This window comes from Polistes fuscatus, unplaced genomic scaffold (assembly GCF_010416935.1).
Source record: "Polistes fuscatus isolate 324 unplaced genomic scaffold, CU_Pfus_HIC Scaffold12, whole genome shotgun sequence".
NCBI classification, from domain to species: domain Eukaryota; kingdom Metazoa; phylum Arthropoda; class Insecta; order Hymenoptera; family Vespidae; genus Polistes; species Polistes fuscatus.
In genome coordinates, this window is record NW_025113020.1 from 6,237,015 (window position 1) to 6,257,963 (window position 20,949).

At 32.2% G+C, this 20,949-nt stretch overlaps 1 protein-coding gene and 1 long non-coding RNA gene across 2 annotated transcripts in view; both read right to left on the minus strand.

The window, feature by feature from the left end:
• LOC122513307 (matrix metalloproteinase-2-like) overlaps positions 1-20,949 on the minus strand; it is a 118,868-nt gene that overhangs the window by 52,165 nt on the left and 45,754 nt on the right. The window lies entirely within an intron of this gene.
• LOC122513344 lies at positions 11,960-14,109 on the minus strand. The gene is made up of 2 exons (XR_006302720.1): positions 13,520-14,109; positions 11,960-12,512 (listed from the first exon to the last, which is right to left on the minus strand). It is a non-coding gene; the product is annotated as an uncharacterized LOC122513344 (long non-coding RNA).

A 20,949-nucleotide genomic window follows, 5' to 3' on the forward strand; every position in this document is an offset into this window, starting at 1 on the left:
TTATTCCTACTATTACTAGTACCTGATGCAGTGTTTTCGAAAAGGCCAATGCTAATTAGAAAGATATCTCTAACGCAGTTCGCGTACGTGCAACCATCCGTTGACTCGTAATTAGAAAAGCTCGTCTAATTATCACCTTTCTACCATTCCTACTATCCTCGATAACGTACCACCAACACGTTCTCGATGTAAAAACCTACATTCTGAATATTCTATTCGCGATGTTTTTAAGGTTAGGTTTACACCACATTCCTATTTGAACAACAACTTTCTTGGTTGTCCAGTTTGCGAATTGAAATTTATTCTGATCATTTGTTAAAACAATTAAACAAGTTGTCAAGCAAGAAAACAATGAAAATTTTAATAAAAGAAAGTATAACTCGGTCGGTAACATCGAACAAAAATATGAATCCCTATTAGATCAAACATGCAAATTTGTTCATTTGATATTAAAATAAAACATTTATAACACACGTATATGCATATATGCACGTAGAATACAAAACATTAATATTTCAACGTCAGTTAACAGGTAAAAAGTCATGTCACGCGTTGGAAATTGGATAAAAGAATTAACTAAGCGAAAGTGAGGAAGGGGTTTAAAGCTGGAATGGTTGAAGGGTCAGGGGTTAGAAGGGAAGAATGGCAGGGAAAGGCCCTACAGGTTTTCGTGGAATTGACGAAGGAGCTTTAGGGGTTTCTCGCGGGTACTAAACTACAATGGGAGCTCTGGCCGATTTCATCCGGTTATCTGAATCGTGGCACGTTTCTGCGGACGGTATTCATCGTTCCTTGGTGTAACTAAATTCCCTATAGGAAAGCTTGTTTCGTGTTCTCTATTCTCTCTATCTCATCTTTAGGGTTTGCAGGAAGCACGGAAATGAGATATATATACATATATATCGATATAAATGTAAGTATGTGTGTGTATATATATATATAGGAAACGTGAAACTATAGAAATGTGTAGTTCGGTTTCAAGATCATGTCAAAGAACGTCGATGGTTCCCTCGAGAATCAAGAAAGGACAATGGAATAGTATAGGTTAATAATCCTAATCGTTTCTACAATAAAGATATCTTGGCAAATTGAACATTTAATCTTTCGACAAGATTACATTGAAAATTATTATTTAATATTTTGTTACTTTGTTCGAATAAAAATGGCGACTTAGAAAATAATATCAAAAATAATTACTCGGTCGGTAATATCGACAAAGAAAAAACCAATATGGCTTCCTTGGAGATACTTAACCTATTATTTCGAAGGATTTACTCAAGAAATAAAATGGAACGAAGCTCGTTAATGCTAACAATAAGAAGAAACTACTCTAGGTTCTCTAGATTTGGACTTATTAAATTTTGTTGGATCGAGACAGTGCACAATCGAAGAAGAATAAGAAGGAAAGGAAAAAAAGAAGAATAAGAATCGTCAAGGACTGCCGATAAGAGGAGAGAGAAAATGAATCTGTCGAGACAATGGCCGCCGAAAGGGGACTCCGAGGATTAAGAAGAAAGAGACTGAATTTTCGGGGGATTAGGCCGATGAGTTTTCGGAAGCCGATCAACGGTCTCTCTCTCGAGCTTTTCGCCACCTCTTGCAACCCCTCAATTCTAGGACCAGCACCCCCCTCTTATCACCACCCCTAGAATGGTTATCCTACTCTCTCTCTCTCTCTCTCACATACACTTTTAAAGACTCTCAAAAGGGATTTAACGTTTTATGAAGGAGAAATAAAAGAAGGATCTTTGAATAACGTTCAATAAAAATGATTTAAGCACGTATCCATTTTAATCTTTAAAAAATACGATTCGTTAAAAAAATTGTAATAAAAATAAAATACAATAATGATTAATTATTTATATATATTTATTTTACAAAACATTTGTGTGTTTCGTAAAATTTCAATTATACTAATAGAAACCTGCCCCCCCCCAAAAAAAAAAAACTACAAGTGAGAGAGTTAAAATTCCTTTGAATGTAAATGAGAGATCAATGGGATGATTTAAAAAAAGAAAAAAGGCTAGAAAAGCGAAAGGGATCTAACAAAAAAAAAAAGTACTTTGAAAAGAATTTTCATTTCCTGAATTATACTTTGATGGGGGAGTCGGCGAAGGGGTTTGAAGAAAAAGTAAAATCAAATATGAAATAAAATAAAAAAAAGGAAAAAGAAAAAGAAAAGAAAATTAAACGAGAGATAACGTTAAAAGCACTTCAATGAGAAATTATACGAATGTATAGTAAATGGCTCTTGTGTCAGTTAAAATGGCGAATTCATTTGGTACCCACTCGAAATGATCTCTGACGACTACTGGCTGCTTTTGCTTCTACTTTTTTTTTTCTACTATGAGAGAGCATTTCTGCTGCTACTGCTGCTGTTGCTTTTACAATTTTATCTTTGTGCAATGTTGAATTCAAACAAAGGAATATTTAATCAGTAAACGACGAAATAAAACCAAACGAATTTCTGTTTCATCGGTACTCTTATCAATACTCGGAGATACTGTTATCTCGTTAGTCGTAAGTTACGTACTTTTAAATAGTTTCATTAATACTGGATATTAGGGTCGCGTGTGATCGTTTAGGTAACAAGTAAATGTTTGTGTTTAAATTATAATTGTCAGATTTGGTTGAATTAAAAATGCAAGGAAAAACTACTCTTCCATCTTTCGATGGAAGAAATCGGGACCACGTTTCGGATCACGTGACATTTGTAAGAGTTCTCGAGACACCCCATCATCCTTTTTTTTCTTCTTCGATCACCGTTTCTACAACGACGGTGTTACGTTTCGTGATCAACGACACAAGCACTTTTCGGTGCTCTTAAAAGAGTAGAAAGAGAGTAATAAGGGAGAAGAAGGGGAAAGGGGGGCTGCTTGCTGGTTGGAGAAGGAGTAACCCCTTTTTCGGAGTGTCGTAGAAAAAAAAATGGAGGTGGGGGGTCCGGCTGATTAGGTTCCGTGAAGAAGACAAAGATAGAAGAGACAACTAACGTGAAGCATATACTACACGACCCTCCCCCTTCACTCTTTCCTTTTTTTTTCTTCGTACACTCCTACCCCCAGTGAAAGCCGACACCTCTGATGTCGGGAGAAATACTTGAAGGGCTTTTTTGCTCAGCGAAAAACACGCCGGTGGTGTTTCTCTATTTCTTTTTCTCTTTCTCTCTTTCTCTCTCTCTTTCGATGAATTTAACGAAACTTTTTTTTGGATAAAAAAATGTCCGTACTATTTTTTTCTTTTTTTTTAAATTGTTATACGATTGACGTATATTTCAATTTTTATAGAATACAATTTAAATAGAGAGAATATATGTATACGAGGAAATGTTGGATCGTTTTTTAAACGTACGAAATTCGTGCGATTTATTTCAAACATTTTAACGTTATACAGCAATAATAATAATCGCCGAATTTCCGTATACGTATTTTCGTCGAATTTATCTCGATATTTGTATTATTTTTGTATCAATAAAAACGGGGAATATGATATAATAAAATACGATCGAAATGATTAAAATAAGATAGGATGCCATTTGATTACTAATCTTAATCTTAATCTTCGATCAAAATGGCGGTGATTTTTATAAATTAACGTTCCTAAATGAAATAATCGTAATTTAATAAAAATTAGACGCGAAAATTGTTTCCATAGAACGATATCCACATCATTATTATTATTATTATTATTATTATCATCGTAGAACGTAAATCCAAAGAGTAAAGAAAATTTTCTTTATACTCATTGACTTGCGCTCATACTCATGTTCTAAGCGTCAGTGCAATATGGCGTCGTTGCCCTTTAACGAGCATTACGTTAATTATGCTAGACGTCTCGGTCGGTCATTAAACTCTTCTACGTCGATGCAAGTTGCTTTCGCGTGACTAACCAATCCCCCTAACTCTGACTTTGGATGCCTATCCCCCTATAACCCCTTCTAACCCCCTCCTAACCTTACTTACCTCCCGCCATTTTACTCAGCCGTGCACCATAACTTCCGCACTGCTCTTTAGCACCGTCTATTTCATCTTCTAAACATCACCCTCCCCCATCACTTTGCATTCACGTTCGAATTTTATGCTTTGATTAATGAACAACGAGAATCCTTCAAGACTATCGTCCAAATCCCCCGGTTTTTTAGGCGGCCATCTTTGTTTCTTCTTTCTCTGTCAGCCATTTTTCCTCTTTTCTAATTTTTGTTAAAACGATATTTCAATAAAATTCAAATGTTATTCGATAAAAAAAAAGATATAAACGAATTATAGATAACATGGATAAACGATACGAAATTAATGAAGAAAGAAAAAGAAAAAAGAATTAACTTTTCATTGCCTTTTTCTTTTTCTCTTCCACTCCCTCGATCTTATTTTAATTCGAAATTTAATCTAACGGTAAAAGAAAATTCCGAAGGCGTAATAAAACTCATTTGGTGAACTTTTCCCCCGAAGGAGTAATTGCAGTAAAGTTTTACTCGAATCTGCTACTACGTTCAGGAAGGCGGTAAACATTTCGAAAACGTTCCTTTCAAAGGCTCCCGAGTGTCGCTTCGAAGAGTGGATAAACACCGACGCGCTTCTTCAGAATGAGTAGGAGGAATCGGTGGTGGTGGTGGTGGTTGTGGGGTGGTGGGAATCATGGAAGGGCCAGAGAGAGGGGGAGAAGAATCGAGAGAGTGAGAGAGGGGTCGAGGTTTAGTCGAGGAATTTTCTAATTAACCTCATTGAAGACATTGGGTGCCTTCTACGAAAGGTGAAACGATGAACCCCGTTGGAATAAGGTCTCGTTTGCACATGGTGTATAATAAATTAGCTTGTATATTCGTTCAAATCGTGGGAATATTTCTCAAATTAAGAGAATGCATAATTAATCAATTTTTTTTCAATGTAAATTTTCCATCTTCGTGCTCGAACGCACGCGTGTATAAATGTAACGTGTAGGTGTACGTATACGGGTGTGTATAATTATTTTCGTATACAATTCGAAACTTTTAACAACCACAAAAAGTCAATTGAAAAGATACGATAATTTATTCTAATCGGATCGATACAAATTCGCCATCTTGTTGAAACTAAAATGGCGTGTAATTTCAAATGTTTCCAACTTTTTATACATTAATGAACGAATACAATTTTGTTGATAAAAAGAATAGAAAAGAAATGGTTACAAAACATGAGAAAAAGAAGGAAGAAGATAACGAGAAGACAAATTTATAAAATGTGTTGTGAATTTAACGGTCGCTTTAGTAATTCGTTGGAAAAGCGCTTTAAAGCTCCGGGAAAGCTTTTTGTCAAGTAACGCGTGTTAAACGTACCACGAATGGGAGCAATAGGGGGTTTGAGTATCGTCCTGGTCGTTGTCGTCCATGTCGGAGTGGAAAGACGTTTTCGCAAAAATAATGGTTCACCTCCATCTTGGCGTAATACGTCATGAGAAAAACCTTACTTTCGTGGGAAAATTCAAAATGTTTCGCCGTTTCGCGATAACTGACGCGTTTTAATTCCATTTGGAAATTGATAATTTCAACACGCGCGCGTGTGTGTGTATGTGTGTAAAATTATAATAAATTAATATATTAATAAATAAATATTATTTATAATAATGGCAGAGTACATATTTAATATTATATTAAATATATAATATATATATAATATGACGCTGGGAATAATCACTAAGCACTGTATAATATTATCATATAAAATAATATTTTTGATAAAATAAACACGACGAATAAGAATGATAAAACATTTCAAAAACATAAAGCATTGTAATACGTTTCATTATAAAAATAAAAAAACTATCCAAAATAGTAGTAGGCGAATATTAGTCATGCGTGTTAGGAGGTTTACGTCGACCCGCATTTGGTGCATGTATCCTGACCCCTGTCAGTGTGACCACCCTATGTTAACGTCGGTACAAACTGGTTTAAGAGAAAGAGAGAGGAGCTAGAAACTTATTCAACCGTTTGCATGCTCGACGACAACAAATGATCATCACAGACAAAAAATAGAAAAACAGAACAATAGTAACTTTTTAATTATAACTTTAGGAACTTTTGGTAAATCAAGAAATTCATTATTGGCCCTATCGGAAGATGTTTGACCCATCTAAAAAGTTTGGGACCATTTAAACAAAAATTGTTTGATTTCATCCAACCGAGGAACACTTTAAACCTCATCAAAGTACTTCAAACTCAAAAGTCCTATTCCGAAATGTTCCAAAATATCTTCGAAAAGTCCATTTCCCAATGATATCGAAAGAAAGAAAATTTCAAACGGAGGATCAAAATCCTACCAATAAAAGAAGAAAGAGAATGGTGTAATGAGAATAAAACAAATGATCATGAATAAATCAGGAATCTCAAAGGAATCGATAATAGGAGAATATCCCGTGTGCTAAAAGGATAAAACATTTCTCCAAGCGAGTAAACAAAATTGTTACAACGAAAAACAAGATTTTTTGTATCTATTCGAACTACTATTTTCTCCCCAAGCGTTAGGGTTGGTCTGACAAACCTCTCGGAGTGAAGATACGTGTGCGTGCATGCGTGTATGTATTCGACCGAGTGAACGAATGAGTGGGTGGGTGAGCGAGTATGCGAATGCATGCATGCCGTGTAAGAGAGGATCGTTTAAATTCTCGATTAAGTTGAATCTAATCAAATCACTGACAAAGGAACCCCACTACTACAACCACCACTACCATTAGCAGCAAGAGACCCATTAAATTTCTAACACCTTTGGTGTCTCTTCATCGAATAAGACAAAGAGAGACGGTACACTCTCTATCACATATCACTAATGTAACTAATAATAGTAATAGTAGTAGTAATAGTAGTAGTAGTAGTAGTTTCACTTTCTCGTGGCTTAGACGACCTAATTATTTGAAAGCTTACACGTTAATCAGCTGCCTTCAACTAAGAGTACATACTTCAAATATATTAAATGTAAGTAAAGAATCACAGTATCGTTCATGTATAATTAGATTATTCGTTTATGATACTTCATAGAGAATATTCCGAATACTTATTGTACTATTATTAGGAATAAGAACACTTTGATATATTGTGATAAGTTCATGGTACTTAAAAAAGAAAAAAAGAAAAAAGATAACGTGGTTATTACGATCGAATCAATTGTATCCTTGGTGATGATCTAGTTATCCTCTTTTATCTACACCCTTACCACCCTTACCACCACCCTTCTCTTTCTTTCTATGTATAGGTACGTGTATTCTATCCGTTCTGATTCTACCGGGTGAGTACAATTATTAGTACTGTATTATTATTGAATAAACTAGAGTGAATTTTTGATGTTTTTAATGCTCAATTACTATCCAAGTGTGTGTGTGTGTGTGTGTGTGAGTCTACGAAAAGAAGTATGTGTTCCAAGTTAGGTCAATTTATTTCGTACTTATGTGTTTTAATATAACGAGATGTACTAATCACAAAAAGAGAGAGAGAAAGGGGGCTGAAGAGAGGGTGTGAGAAAGTGGGGGGGGGGTGGAGAGGTGTACTATAGTGTCTCTTTTGTGTAGTAACGAGATACGTGACAAGAGCTTTTACCAGACAACTTAGTAATGCAGGAAATATAATATTATGGAAATTTTTGTTCATGCGTGACGCAGCATTAAACTTGATGAGAGAAAAAAAAAGAAAGAAAGAAAGAAAGAATGAATGAAAGAAAAGGAGAGAAGGATTCTAGTCAAAAAGAGGATTGGGGTTTCGTATTACGCAGTTAATAAAAAATGAAAGAAATAAATGGGCCTAACGAGACAATCGAGACGAATTATTCGATAAATTAATTCAAATTATTTATGTAAATCAAATATTAATTGGATATTAATTGTTTAAATAATAAAATTTATTCGAGAGGGGGGAAAAATAAGTTGCGCGAATGTTCGAGCAGAGAACTGTTGACCGTTCTTCTTTCTTTTCAAAACTAGAAAAAAAAGAAGAAAAAAAAAGCAAGAAAAGAGAATAGAAAAAGGAAAGAAAAAGAAGAAGAAAAAAAGTCAAAGAAATAATGCAAATGTGGGGTAGAAAACGAAGACGCTAGTTAGTCGTTTCATACGTTTAGCTTCATTCCCACTTGACAATTACCAAATTCTATTCTATTTTATTCAATTCTCTATTCCATTCTATTCTATTCTATTCTATTTCACCAAACTATATTCTATTCTATTCTATTTTAGGTAGAAACGTATGCAAAAGCGTGTGAAAAGCTTTGTATAAAATACATCACCATTACTAACGTACTGTAACGCAAATATTGCTACCAACACAGTTACGCAAACATCACCAATACACTTACACGAGAACGTTCAATACTATCACAATCATTATATTAAATTATTTTGAAAAAACAGATTCTTATTTTATTTCTTTAGCTTTTCTTATTAATTCGCATTGAAATATATACACTTGCATAATTTATATGCATTTCTCTCTCTCTCTCTCTTTAATTTATTTTTTTTTTTTAGCCAATGCAAGAGATTTGTTTAAAAAAAAAGAAAATGTTACCTATTTGATTCGTATCGTTTTGTGAAATTTGAGAAACGAATTCTCGTCGATGATAAATATTAATCCTATTTATATATTTTAAATAAAAAAGATAGAAATATTTTCGTATATCTCTTATCTTTTTTTTCTCACTTATACAAAGGTACACACGCCAATTGCATTAAGAAAAAAAATAAAAAGAAATCTCAGACGTTAAAATATTTCTGCTCAACGATTTGAAGAAAATACTCGGATAAAAGAGAAGCTACACCATGAATAAGTTGTTATTTCTTACAAGAAATTGTTCCCGAAGTATAGTGAAGAAGAAACGACTGAACTATATAATACTACTATAAGTATACATACACATACACATATATTTTTCTGATGTTACGTAATCCTTCTCGTAAAGATTCTTTACTGATACGAAAAGCTTCTTCTTATATATATATATATATATATATACATATGCATATTTATGTATACAACCAAGCTTGGTTAATGCATAAAGATATATTTGTATATATACATATATATGTGTGAGTATGTGTGTGTGTGCAAGGAAGAAAGTACGCCATTTTCTTTCATTTCATCCTTTCGAAGAAATCTTTCAAGACGTCTACACTCATTTTCTTGATACCATCTATCCCTTTCATTATTTATTTCTTTCATTCATTCATTCGTTATTCCCAATGCTCAATAATTGCAATCATTGCATTATATATATATGATAGTAATAAAATAATGAATTATGATATAAAAATTTACGTTAAACAATTGCAACGATTATTCATATATATATACTCAATTAAATAAATAATTATTAAAATAATATAAGAAAATGTACGTTTATGGTTGATTTGAATTAATTTTATTAATTTACACGAATCAAATTTATTAATCGTGTAAATATTTCATCAAAATATTTCATTTAATTTATTTCTATTCGCAATATTTAATATCTTCGTTATATAAACAATTATCTATCTATTTATTTATCTATTTATCTATCCATCCGTCTATCTTTGCGTCTGTTTCTCTCTCTGGATTCCCTGGTACCATCATCGTCCACGTTTCTATATGGTAGAAAATACCCGGACATTTCAACACCAGCACAATTCTGTAATACCAACAGCATTACCACCAGTAGCAACAGCAACAACAACAACAAATGCTGCACCAGCAGCTGCCAACATTGGCAAAGCTAATTCCGATTTGCGGACTAACGCGTGAGAAAACGATTAGCACGTGCGAAACGAGACGTGCAACTCTGTCTCTCTGTGGTTAACCTTTTCACCAATTCCCCATGTCAGAATTAATTATTCGATTCAAATCATTTCTCCTAATATTGTTTTTATTTTTACGTGCTTCAACTGGTTCCTAAAAAAAAAAAGAACAAAAAGAGAACCCCCCCCCCCACCCACAACCCTTCTTCTATTTTTGGTCATCCTCATTTCTAACTATTTTTGATGATTACAATAGTATTTGTATTTTTATTTCTTTTTACTCTGTGTAAATTAATTTCTTTACAATTACATCGTATAATCAATATATATATATATACATGTGTGTGTGCTACTTAATATTTCTTTAATTTAAAAATACAGGATATATATTTATCTATTATAAAAATCTTGTGAAAATATATTTAAAAGTTTAGTATAAAATTGTGATCCTCAAAACAACTTTTAAACACATTTTGTAGATTTAGTAAAGTATATATATATATATACATGGTGTTTAAAATGGTTTTCCAAAATAGACGAGTTAATTCAAAGTTGAAAACTTGGTATATTTCGTTTATCAAGCAACGATAATACCTTAGAGTTTTAATGAGATTTCTACTTGAAATTTACTCTACTATCCCGCATCTTTCCCCATGTAACGTTGACGATCACGTGCGATTTAGTTGGACTGAATTCGAATGCCTAATTCCAATAGAGTAGCAAATACATACGCACAATGTACATTTATGTGTAATATACGTGGAAGTCGTGTGTGTGTGTGTGTGTGTTCTGAGATTGATAGAGATTACGGATTATGGGTGATGGACGAGAATAAGGTCCGATTCGATTATCCTTCCAATGAAGCATTCTACGACATGATTTATCTATTCTCAGAGTAACCTAATCTCTTTACAATAACATCGTGTAACGAATGAACGGACTAAAAAAAAGAATCAAAAAATATGAAGAAAAAAAAAAGAAATGCAAGCCTACCTGTCCCAAAGTAATGAAATTTTTACATGGAAAATTCGTTCAAGTTAATGGAAAAATAATTTACGTTAACTTTATACACTCGTTTAATTTACTGTAAATTAAAATCAATTTTACAATGATTAACGATAAGATAGAGAAGATATTTTTAAAGTACGTTACAAATTTATTTACACTTTATTCGTAGTATTATTAAAATGAATAAGCTTTTTTTTTTCTTCAATTCAAAATTTTTTCAATTTAAAAAATATTCCTCTACGAATTTGGAATATTTTTTTAAGATACTAAACCCGAAAAATAAAAAAGATAATATATAAAAATAATATATAAAATAATATAAAATAAAAAAGATAAATAATTATATATATAAAAAGTATTTATAATCGTATTTGAAACTGGGGGAATATATTCTTTCGCGAGATCGACCATTTTGTTTTTCTTTTTCTTTTTTTTTTTTTTTCTGATGTTATTGGGGTCAATCGTTGATGAATCGATAGCACGTGAATAGCTTTCATTATGATTCCCGACGACACGGACATACTCTACACGCACGGATTTGCAAAGGACTCCGAAAGTAATCAAAAGTTTATTACAGAAATACGAAAAAAGAAAGGAAAGGAAAGAAAAAAAAAAAACTAGATGAACAGTCATCTATGACGATAAGTGTCTCTTGGTTATTTTCATGAAAGATCATTACTTTTTCATGAGAGAAAAAAAAAATGATACCTATGATAAAGAGTGTTGTACACAATTGCAATTACTTTTTTCTGATCCCTTTTATGTTCATGAAATTCATATTAAAAATATTCTTGTGAATGTGTGTAGATATGTGTGTGATTTTGTATTACAATGTTTTCTTTAATTTCATACGATTTATATATTATATAAAATTTTAAAATATTATAAAATTTTAAATTATTCATATTCGCACACTATATTCCGTATTTTCTTTCTCAATTTTGATCTATTATTTCTTAATAATAATAATATAAATATTATAGATTGTGAAATTAAAATCATAAGACAATAATATAATCAATAATTGAATTGCAAAGAATAATATTCAATTATCAAAAACAATCTCACGATTCTTTTTTTCCTGTCATTGAAAATATAAAATCTCGTAAGGATAGAATCAAAAAAGAGAAGAGAAAAAAAAAAGACAGAGAGAGAGAAGAAAATAGCAAAATGACGAGCGCGAATTATTTTACGAGTGGGCTTCTTCTTCTTCTTTTTCTTCCTCTTCTTGCAAGAAACGCACTAGTGCTTGCTACTTCAGAGAAACTCTCAGAGTTTGTGTTTACATGCTGTGTCCTTTCCCCCCCTTTTTCCCCCCGTTTCTCTTTTTACTCTCCTCTCATTCTCTTTCTTTTCCTCTCGAGAATCCAGGTGTTGCGAAAAGAAGGGCTGTACCAAGTGGAAATAAGAAAATTCAGGAAAGATGTAGAGTACCTTTCCTCTCACTTTTGGAAGTGGTTTTATATGCATACCACCCTCCACCCACTTTTTCTTCTTCTTAAAACCAACCCAATTCCACCACTCCCACTCCCACTCCCACTCCTGCCTTTCCTCACATTTTTTTCCCTTTCTTATTCTTTTTTTTCTTTATTGCGGTACCCTTGCCAGTACTGCAGCAAACCTTTTCTACACATGTAAGAAAAGAGACTTTGAAAAGAAAATACTATGCCCGCATACATTTCGGGACAAGGAAAAAGGTTTAAATTCTTTCTCCGAGTTACCATTATCCTCATCACGATCATAGTCATCGATAAATATCTTTCCTTTTTTTAACTTGTATGCTGGAGAGGAAAATGGAAAAATTGTATTTTAAAAATCAATTGAATGAATCTAATAAATCGATTACTATGTTTGTTCTCATACAGTGTATATATAATAGAATCAAAATTAATATTAAATATAGGAAACAATATTTAATCAAATGAATAATCTAATTTAAAAATCATATCAAATATTATTATCACGATGGCAAACAATATTTAACACCTGTATCTTGTATCAAAAAAATAAAAATAAAAACAGTTAGAAGTTAAAGTTGAAAACAATCTATCAAATATTATTTTGCATCATGACGAAATTTGAAAATTGATGTTACATGTAAGCGAAAAAATGTATCGTTTGGGATTTAAGGATAAAACTTTTGCTTTTTTTTATCGTATTTCTATACAATCAAAGCTATTCTTATATACTTTAGGTCGTTTTAACTGATCTTAAGAGAACGTTTGCTTAGTATCTTATCCTAAGAGCATAAGTACACTGAACAGAGATAAAGTTATCGTCATCTTGCGTGTCCTTTGTTTATACAGTCCCTAAAATATCTTACCCTAAAGTTTCTTATCTTTTCTAAGTAAAGAAATCTTCCAAAGTTAGTTTAGGATCAACTTACAGGAGTGTATGGGAACGATAATTCGTTGAAGAATAATAATAATTAAACGATTAATGTAATAATGTAATAAATATTATCATCATTTGGAAGTAGAGAAAGGGAAAGTTAAAATTATTTTATACTATACTTTTCATTTCATTTCATTGAATTACAACGATTTAATTAATCATTAAAGTATAGGATAAATAATTTAATGATAAATTCAACAAAATTGTTTTTCTGTACGAAACTTTTTCAATTAAATCCTAGATTTAATATAACCTAAAAATCTGTTACCATACATCCTGTAAGAAGATACAATTAAAAAGAAAAAGAATAAGAAAAGAAAAGAAACGTTACAGTAATGTAAACAAATTTTTTTAAAGGACAATCAATTATGTAAATATATATTATAAAAATTACCTTTATAAAACGTTTCGATCCAACTTCTCGATCATCGATTATTCGATATCTTAATAACGCCATTTTCGTTTCTCTTTCTCTTCGAAATAATGAATTTCACCAAAAAGAAATGACAAGTGTATAATACAAAAATTGATTAATAATTTGTTCATCTATTTAAAAAAGACAATAGTATATTATAACGAAATCGAATGAGAAATAATGTGATATGTGAATTACAATTACGAGATTGCATGAAACGCGAGAGAAAAATTAGTAAATTTACCAATAGTATCCTAACCGGTTGAAACGCGGCAGCTAACTGAACTCGTCACGGTGGAACAGAACCGAGTCAGTACGGAAATTCGCTAACAGTACGAATGGTGGGAGTTGAACCAATAGTGTATTGAACGTACTGCGCATGCGTGTTAATAATTTCGAACGCTGGAATTAAACGTCCCGAGTTGGAAAATCCCCGAAGGATTCAAAGATCCATCTTATTCTCTTTATTGCCTTATATTTCTTCTTCTATACTTATTATTATTCCTCTAGTTTCAATCGTTGACTTTTATCTTACCAATTTATACAAAATTAATGAACATTAACGAAACATGCAAAGCGTGTAAACGCGAATTCAAATAAAATGGTATTGAAAAATTTCATTAGTTAAAGTAATCCAAAAGTTGTATTGATCTATTATTGTTCTATGAGAATTATGCCAACTTGTGTAATAGGAGAAGTATAAACGGAGGAAAGCTTGGAAAGTATATTCGTAGATGCAATAAAACATATGCAAACTTCATTTCAATAACTACTGAAATTATTCCATACCTTTTTCCAATTTATAAACAATTTTATTTATCAACGATACGGTAGAAATGATATTTTTGTACATCCAACAAATTGATTATTTCAAATGTAGAAAATCTTGGAAAAATAATAACTAAAAGAAGAAGAAAGGCGCAAAAAACATCAATGTATCATTGAAGTACTTTCTTTCTTTCTACTCGTACACGACAAAAGCGAACAAGCTGTGGCGAGGAGTACGGTATTCTGAAGATTTAAAGATCAAAGATGAAAAAGATCTCTCTCACGATCGAATAAGAGAACCGTCGTCGTCGTCGTTCACCATTGTCTTTCTTTTTCTCTCTCTTATACTCGACACACTCGAGACACCCGGTACGTATCGTTGCAACGACCGTTTTCTCTTTATCAAAGGGGCGTCTCATTCTCTCTCTCTCTCTTTTTCTAACTCCCTTTGCGACTATCGTCGATAATTGTTCCTTATCGAAGGGAGTACAAAACAGGCGTCGACCATATGCGTGTCGCGACACTGAGAGCTATTAAAACTCAGCATACCTCTTTTCCAAAGAATCCATGTATGTGCGTGCGCGCGCGTGTGTGTGTATGAATGTATATACTACCACCAAACAAACTCTATGCCTGCTGTTAACACTGCAGTTTATATCATTTTTTTTCTTGTCTATCAATTGTTTATATAATAAGAGTTAAAAATTACCTAAATATTTAGAATTAACAAATATTATAATTAAATCTATTGTGTTAATAAAAAAATAATAATAATGTTTTAATATATAAATGAATATATTATATTAACTATTCGTGTCAAACGTGGCATGATTTTTTTCTATCTTACGTTATTTCAAAGGACCCTCGTGAGATTTGACGCTCATAAAAACTGTGATTGCAATGATGTTTCTCCTTATCTCTCTCCTTCTCTCTCTTTCTCTTTCACTTCCTCATTCTCTATCTCATTTATGGTTTCTCTCTAACCACGTGTAAAACCAACACGTGTTTCCTATCATCCGCACTCGAACGAGAAACAAATTTCTATCTCTCTTTCTGGTTCAGATAAACAGAAAGTAAGAGAGATAGAAAGGGGAAGAGAGATAGAGAGAGAGAGAGAGAACATAACCAGACACATGTATACTAAACGTATGCCATAATCAAAAATGTTTGCCAACACACCAAAAGTACAGTTGTTTATCGTTAAACTTTTCGGAAAAAACTTTTGTTATTTATAACGAAACGGTGTCACGAATTATCATTCTTTCAGTATAATAATAATTCTCACATTCTTTAAAATATAATATATATTTATAATCTTGAATAATAAATACGAAAAAATCGTTTTACATTTGACATTAATGCAACGAAATTACTTTCCGAACGACCTAATAATTCCAAACGTTCCTTAGTTGAGATTCAAATTTCAACATGGCGTCGCAGATAAATTAACCTCATTCGAATTGATAAATTACACATCGTATATTATCATTTACAGAATATTCAAAAGGTTTTCCATCGGTGCCTATTCATTTTAAAACGGCATCAGAGATAAATTAATCACGAATTGAAAAATTATTATTATTATAATACGTAATATTTTCTATTAGAATTCTTTCTAATTTGAAAATGGCGTTGTCAGTAATATAGACCGTCCAAAAAATAATATAGTTTTTCGCGAAAAAGATTTCATTACCGATACATAAATTTACTTTTAATCTCAAAATCATTTTACATTCTATCGACGGACGTTAAAAAAAACGTAATTTCGCGTAGTTTGTTTTAGGCAACGTAGTAGAAATGGAAAATCGGGGTTGGTATTTTCGTTCTATTAAAAAAAAAAAAAAAGAAAAAAAAAAAGATAAAAATAAAATGAATAAAAATGGATGATCGAAAACGCAAAAGTTTTATTCGTTCTCTTCTCACATCGACGTTTTCGTTTACGTCATTGTCATCGTCGTCGTCGTCGTCGTCGTCGTCGTCGTCAGTTGTTCGTCGCAAGCTGTCACCCAAAGCAACACTGCACGCAAGTTTAATTAAAATCCAATTAGCTACTCATATATAGTAAATGTATAGTGAACCGTTATGACATTATCAAGTACGTTCAGGTCCACCCGATTAAAAATCATTTTAATAGACTCGACAACAAAAAATTGTTCATTAAAGTATTGTTTATTAAATCTTCTATCGCATACGCACGTACACAGGAATGCACGCAAACCAAGAAGAAAAAAAAACTCGTATCATTTTCATTGGAGACAGGAGGAAGGAACGTGAACACAACTTTAGTAGAGAAAGTAAATTTTTAAGATGGCTTCTCAACCCCTTACACCCTTTCACCACTTCATTCCTCTCCCTCCTTCTAACCCTATACCCCTCCCCCACTTTACCAACCCTTCTCTTCTCCTTATTACGGCTCCCTTTTCGAGCGGTAGTTTCCTGTCGGTGATTTAACGTCTCGCCATCGATGTTCTTAGTGTGCATACTTCCTACACATATATATATGTGTGTGTATGAACACACACACATATAAATGCAAAGGTCCAAGAAGACGTTCACCGAGGAAAAGGGAGAATGATACTTGGAGGGTCGAAAGATGAGGGGGACAGAAGGGCCAAAGGGATGAGGGATAGAGGAATAAGTTGAGGTGGATGTTAGGGGTGAGGTTAGGGGGTTTGGTCGACCACAGTCTTCTTCATCTTCGTCGTTTCGAAGTACTCTCACTTTACCATAGTACTACAGTGCATCAGAAGATAGCACTTTTCGATGACACGAAAAGTGCACCAGCACTATTACTATTACTACCACTATCTCAAGTATCCAAGAACTACCCCCTCCTAGAAATAGGGCTGCTGCTTGCCCCTTTTCAGGTATCGTCCTTGTATGGCTATGTGCGTGTATGTGTGTATGCGATCATCATTTTTCCTTTATATTTTTCTATTTTATGTTTTTTACTTTAACTTTTTCTTTCAAGGGAGATTGCTATTGGATCATATTCGAAAAATACATTACTCCAAGAAGTTTGGATTAATTTTCTTTTTCCTTTTTTCTTTTTTCTTTTTTTTAATTTCTTGTAGAACTAGAAATAAGATTTTTATTTTGAGGTTATCTTTTAGAAAGGTGATTGATAAAGTTTAGTTAGAATATTAAAGATATGGATTTTTTGATCGAGATTTGTGTATTCGTATTGTTGTATGTCGCTAAAATAAATTGGATTTAATCTTTAATTAAAAAGAAATATATACTAAAGATTAGAAATACATAGTTGAGTAATTTTTCTAAGTAAATAAACATCCAAAAAGATCGTCAAGGGTTTATCGACTAAGCTTATTTTACTTCATTTCTTTTTTTGAAGAACCGACTAAAAGGAAGTTCCTGAATTCATCGTCGTTTCTTATATTCTCGACTCATCGGATTCCTTTCCTTCTGCCCCTCTTCCTCCTCCTCCTCCTCCTCCCACAAATTCTACGTCTTCATAAAATATGATTTAGTAGCCACGCGAGTTACAGGATGTCGGAAAGTGAAAATGTTCTTCCGTTGACTGATATTATATAACCAACAATGTTACACAACGTTATTCAATTTTCTCTAATGACTTTGACATTTTTAGGAACACCAATTTGATCAAATACTTTCTATAACAAATATATATTGAGGTTATGTCTTTTTAATACGTTATAATCTATTATTTATTTTACAAAACAAATCAAATGACTTAATTTTTTAATTAATATTTCATATTTACACATACTCAAAGACAAATACGCGTATAAAATATTAAACATTTTATTTTTACGTTAGAATCGCCATATTGTAAAATGTAAAAACGCCATCTTAGTTTTTTTTTTTAGGTTAAGAATTCATCATTTTGATCGAAAAGTAAATGGCGTAACGATACGTTTCCATACTTTTATATGATTTTCAAACTACGATAATATACTTTTTTATTAGGAGATTCTTTAATTTTAAGAAAGAAAGAAAAGAGAGAGAGAGAGAGATAGAGACAGATTAGAATTTACTTCTTGCGGAAGGAAAAGGAAAATCATTTCCTATACCCTTCAAGTATAGAAAGGAAATCGCTTCTCTACGGAAATTTCGAAGCAGACACGAAGATGTCGAACCGGGAATTAAGGGCCTCCCACTATTTCCCCCGCTTCCTCATGCAAATCGTCTTTAAACTGTTTGAGAAGAATGAAAGAATGAAAGAAAGAAAGGAAAGGGATCTATAGGAAAAGAATGAGAATGAAAGAAAAGAATAAAAACAAAAAAATTTTTACTGACAATTCATTTGATAAGAATCTTATTGTACTTTAAATAATCTTTTTTTTTTTCTTTTTCGTAGTTTAAATTCTAAATATTAATTATATGCACATAAGAGAGTATTGTTTGTCCTTTTCTTTCTTTTTAATGATCAAAAACATAATCGCAGGATAGAAAATTTCAATTGAAAGTCAATGAAGATTTGAACGAGAGGTAATATTTAAGTAAAACGAAAATCAGATTTAACCTTAAACGAAACTCCGAAGAAGCATCACGGTACCTAAAAATCTTATCCGATCTTCTACAAATCATATTTGAAGATAGAGGAGGTAGGGGAAAGAAAGAAAAAAAATAAAGAGAACACAGAAATGAAAGGAAAATAAAATACTTAAAATGCATTCGATAAAAAATATCAAGTTGAAGTATACTTAAAATAAAATTCGGATATTAAAAAACCCGGGGAATAAAAATCAGTTGTATCCAATGAATTGAATGTAGGAAAACTCAGAAAATGTTGAAGATATCTTGATATTTAAATCCAATAACAATTGTAAATTCAATCCGATAGCAAGTTTAGGAAATGTTTACCAATGAACATTAAAAAATTTCGATTCATATAAGTCAAATCGGATTTGAAAAGATAAAAGATACTCGAATGAACATACAGTACACTGTGTGTGTGTGTGTGTGTGTGATGAGAACATTTTCAATTCAGATTTAAAGCAGAACTATCCAAATGGTAATTTAAAAAAAGAAAGCACTCCAGGTAACTCGGAATACAACAATCTAATCCAATTGAAATCTAACAATAAAATAATTCATTTGAAAAGAGAAGCAACTTGGAATTAGTATTATCAACGGAAATAATAATCGTTGGATTTTCAATGGGGGATGATAGTAGCACGTAACAATAAAATGACACCAGTCCCATTAATTACACTACGATTTGTAGCATTTCTACTTGTTCTCATTCCCTTTGGCAATCTTGATAACGATTATGCTTTCAATGCGAAAATTAAAGAGAAATAGTACAATTAAATAGAAAATCCTGTAGCATCCATCCGATTTGCAAGATTTGCATTTTAAAAAGAACACAGACAACAAAATTAATCTAACAAATGTAAAACAATAGAAAATATAAAACCAAGAGTCTAATTTCTCGAGTGCAAATATTTATAACGAACAATCCATTAAAATCCTTTTTCTTTTTCTTCTGTTTTTTTTTTACAAAAAGGATCATTATAAAATTAACAAACGTTGTAAGACATTTGTAACAAGTTCCTATCCGTAATTTTATAAATGGTGTTGTTCGTTACAAGGAATGATGTGTAACCATCTACGTATCTGCACCAGCAGCAAAAGCAGCAAAAGCAGCAGAAGCAACCTCTTGCATTTTCCAACCCTCTCTAAAACCTTCAACCAACACCTAGTTCCGTTTGGAGTGTCCTCGTACTAGGAACGGAGCAACGTGCCTCTTCAGGCATACTACTACCACTACAATCATTACTATTACTACTACTACTACTACTACTAACAATTCCTAGGCATACCTCCCTACAATCTACCCTAACCCCTCTACATTACGTCCGGTTATATGTGCATACACACGTTCGTAATGCATATTCCTGTTTCATCTGGTTACCTTATCTATCTTTCATTCTCTTTGACTCATTTATTTCCTGTTGTATCAGTAGATAGAAACATGAGTAGTACAGGTGTTTCTAATTGGGCTCGACTTAACAGGTAGAAATATATTATTGTCGTACATTGTAATCATTTTCTATAACAAATTTTACATTTACAAAGTATTTATATTTTATATAATATATATATTCATTTTTATTTTGAATATAAATTTTGTCATTCGAAACTAATTCAATGAAAATGATTCAATGAAAACGCGAAGAAAGATAAAATTAGGTATCTTCGAGAAAAGAAAAATGGTACTTATTGTCGTCCAATTTAACCACAATTACACGTATGACTAAACTCGATCTGTTGAGAGAGAAGTAACAAGACAACAGCAACGAGAAAATAAAGAAACAACAGAGGGATAATAAAGTGGAAGAGAAAAGGAAAGAAAAGTAGGAGGGACTAAGGAAAAAAAAGAAAAGAAAAAAAAGAACTCTTCAAACTGCACGTTCGTGCTGATTACAGCACAGCATTAATTAATCCCCCACTTCGTTTGGTCTTCCTCAACCTAGCGCAAAGTTTCTTCCTCGTGAAAAGAGTTTTGTCGACAGCACGATGTCTATTACTGTACTATCCACAATTACATTGTTACATTGGACACCTACGTGCATATTTAACGTATACATTTGATCGAAATTATTTAACGAATTCAACACGAACACATATGATTTTTCAACCTAAACAAAATCTTT